Genomic DNA, 3,519 nt, shown 5'->3' with positions numbered 1-3,519 from the left:
GGGGCCGGGCGGTGGCGCTGGAGGTAAGGTGCCTGCCTTGCCTGCGCTAGCCTAGGACGGACCTCGGTTCGATCCCCCGGCGTCCCATATGGTCCCCCAAGAAGCCAGGAGCAACTTCTGAGCGCATAGCCAGGAGTAACCCCTGAACGTCACAGGGTGTGGCCCAAAAAACAAAAAAAAAAAACAATCTCATTCACAATAGTAACACAGAAACTCACAATACTTTTTGGTCACAACCTAACTAAAGAGGTGAAGGACCAGGCCGGAGAGATAGCATAAAGGTAGGGCATTTGCCTGCATGCAGAAGGATGGTGGTTCAAATCCTGGCATCCCATATGGTCCCCCGAGCTTGCCAAGAGCGATTTCTGAGCCTAGAGCCAGGAGTAACCCCTGAGCACTGCCGGGTGTGACACAAAAACCAAAATAAATGAGGTGAAGGACCTAAACAAAGAAAACTATAAAAAACAGGCCCGGAGAAATAGCACAGCAGTATTTGCCTTGCAAGCAGCCGATCCAGGACCAAAGGTGGTTGGTTCGAATCCCGGTGTCCCATATGGTCCCCCGTGCCTGCCAGGAGCTATTTCTGAGCAGTCAGCCAGGAGTAACCCCTGAGCAATGCCGGGTGTGGCCCAAAAACCAAAAAAAAAAGAAAAAAAAGAAAAAAAAAAGAAAACTATAAAACACTGCTTCAAGAAATAAAAGAGGACATAAGGAAATGGAGGCATATACCCTGTTCATGGATTGGGAGGATCAACAGCATTAAAATGCCAATGTTTAGGGGCCAGAGAGATAGCATCGAGGTAGAGCATTTACCTTGTATGCAGAAGAACGGTGGTTCAAATCCCGGCATCCCATATGGTCCCCCAAGCCTGCCGGGAACGATTTCTAAGCATAGAGCCAGGAGTAATCCCTGAGTGCTGCTGGGTGTGACCCCCCAAAAATAAATAAATAAATAAATAAATAAATAAATAAATAAATAAATAAATAAATAAAATGCCAGTGTTTGAAGCCAAAGCAGTGGCACAGGGTTTAAGGCATCTGCCTTGCACACATTAACCTAGGTTGGACCATGGTTCGATTCCCTGGCATCCCATATGGTTCCCTAACCCAGGAGCGATTTCTGAGTGCATAGCCAGGAGTAATCCTTGAGCATCATTGGGTGTGGCCCAAAAACAAAACAAACCAAAGCAACAAAATAAAATGGCAATGTTCCCCAAAGCATTGTCAAGTTTAATGGAATCCCTCTAAGGATACCCATGACATTCTTCAAAGAAGTGGATCAAAAATTCCTAAAATTCCTTTGGAAGAACAAATGCCCATAAACTGCCATAGCATCACTTAGAAAAAAGAAGATGGGGGGCCGGGCGGTGGCGCTCGAGGTAAGGTGCCTGCCTTACCTGCGCTAGCCTAGGAGACGGACCGCGGTTCGATCCCCCGGCGTCCCATATGGTCCCCCAAGCCAGGAGCGACTTCTGAGCGCATAGCCAGGAGTAACCCCTGAGCGTCACCGGGTGTGGCCCAAAAACCAAAAAAAAAAAAATATTTAAAAAAAAAAAAAAAAAAAAAAAAAAAAAAAGAAAAAAGAAGATGGGAGGCATCGCTTTCCCCAATTTTAAATTGTATTATAAAGCAACAGTCGTCAAAGCAGGATGGTATTGGAATAGACAGACCCTCAAATCAATGGCATAAGTATTCATAAAATGAAACCCAGCCATACAATCAATTAGTTTTTAATAAAGGGGAAAAAATGAAAAATGAAGCAAGGAAAGCCCCTTCAACAAGTGGTTCTGGGACAACTGGTCAGCCACATGCAAAAAAGTAAACTCGACCTCTATCTTACACCATGCACAATGGTCAAATCCAAATGGATTAAAGATTTTTGATATCAGTACTGAAATTATAAGATATATAAAAGAAGGGGCCGGAGAGATAGCATGGAGGTAAGGCGTTTGCCTTTCATGCAGAAGGTCATCGGTTCGAATCCTGGCGTCCCATATGGTCCCCCGTGCCTGCCAGGAGCAATTTCTGAGCATGGAGCCAGGAATAACCCCTGAGCACTGCCAGGTGTGACCCAAAAACCACAAAAAAAAAAAAAAAAAAGATATATAAAAGAAAACGTAGGCAAAACACTATGACAATGAGACTAAAGGCATCTTCAAGGAGAAAACATCACTCTTCAAACAAGTTGAAGCAGAGATAAACAAATGGGATTATATTAAACTGAGAAGTTTCTGCACCTCAAAGGAAACTGACTAGGATAGAAAAGTCACCATATACACCCAAAATCCATCTGGTAAGGGGCTAATATATAAGATATACAAGATACTGACAGAACTTATCAAGAATAAAATCTAACCCCATCAAAAATTGGGAGAAGAGGGACCGGTGAGGTGGCGCTAGAGGTTAGGTGTCTGCCTTGCAAGCGCTAGCCAAGGAAGGACCATGGTTCGATCCCCCAGCGTCCCATATGGTCCCCCCAAGCCAGGGGCAATTTCTGAGCGCTTAGCCAGAAGTGACCCCTGAGCATCAAATGGGTGTGGCAAGAAAAAAAAAATTGGGAGAAGAAATGAATAGACTTCTTCCTCACAGAAGAAATAAAGATGGCCAAAAGGCACAAGAAAAATGCTCCACATTACTAACCATCAGGGAGATGCAAATCAAATCAATAATGAGGTATCACTTCATGCCACAAACACTGGCAACACACTACAAAGAACAAAACAACCAGTGCTGGACATGCAGCATAAAGGAACTCTCATTCACTGCTAGTGGAAATACTGTCTAGTCCAATCTTTCTGGAAAACAATATAGATATTCTTCAAAAAGCTGGAAATTGAGCTCCCATATGATCTAGCAATACACTCCAAGGATTATACTTAGGAACACAAAAACACAGTACAAATATGTCCTTTGTGCGCCTATGTTCCTTGCAGCACTATTTACAATAGCCAGAATCTGGAGATAACCCAAGTGCCCAACAACAGATGAGTGGCTAAAGAAACTGTGGTATATTTACACAATAGAATACCATGCAGCTGTTAGGAAAAGTAAAGTCATAATATTTGGCCTACCCTAACCTAAACAAAACAAAATAAATTTTCCCCTTATAAAACTAGAACATAAATTCCTCCCTACCTCAAAACAAACAAAAAAGTTTTGTTTTTTAAATGGATTTTGTTGTCATAGATCCAGTAAGTTCATCATAAAGTAATCATAAATTGAATTACACAGAATTTCTTTGGTTTGTATTTAAACAAATTATTTATTCAATTTTACAAATATGTGTTTTGTTTTTATTAGCATTCAACTAACAAACATTATACATAATAGGCTGAAAAGGGTAAATTTGTGATCAAATGCTAAAAAAGTAAACATGAAAGTAAATGATAGCTTTTAAAAAAAACACCTTAATTACAAGAAAATTAGCCAGAAAATTACACAAACTCTCAATGTAAATACAAGGGTTTATTCATCATTATGTCATATTTGTCTTTCAAGTAATGTTCCATGTATTGAACC

This window comes from Suncus etruscus, chromosome 19, assembly GCF_024139225.1.
Source record: "Suncus etruscus isolate mSunEtr1 chromosome 19, mSunEtr1.pri.cur, whole genome shotgun sequence".
Lineage (NCBI taxonomy): Eukaryota > Metazoa > Chordata > Mammalia > Eulipotyphla > Soricidae > Suncus > Suncus etruscus.
This window is presented reverse-complemented; position numbering follows the sequence as displayed.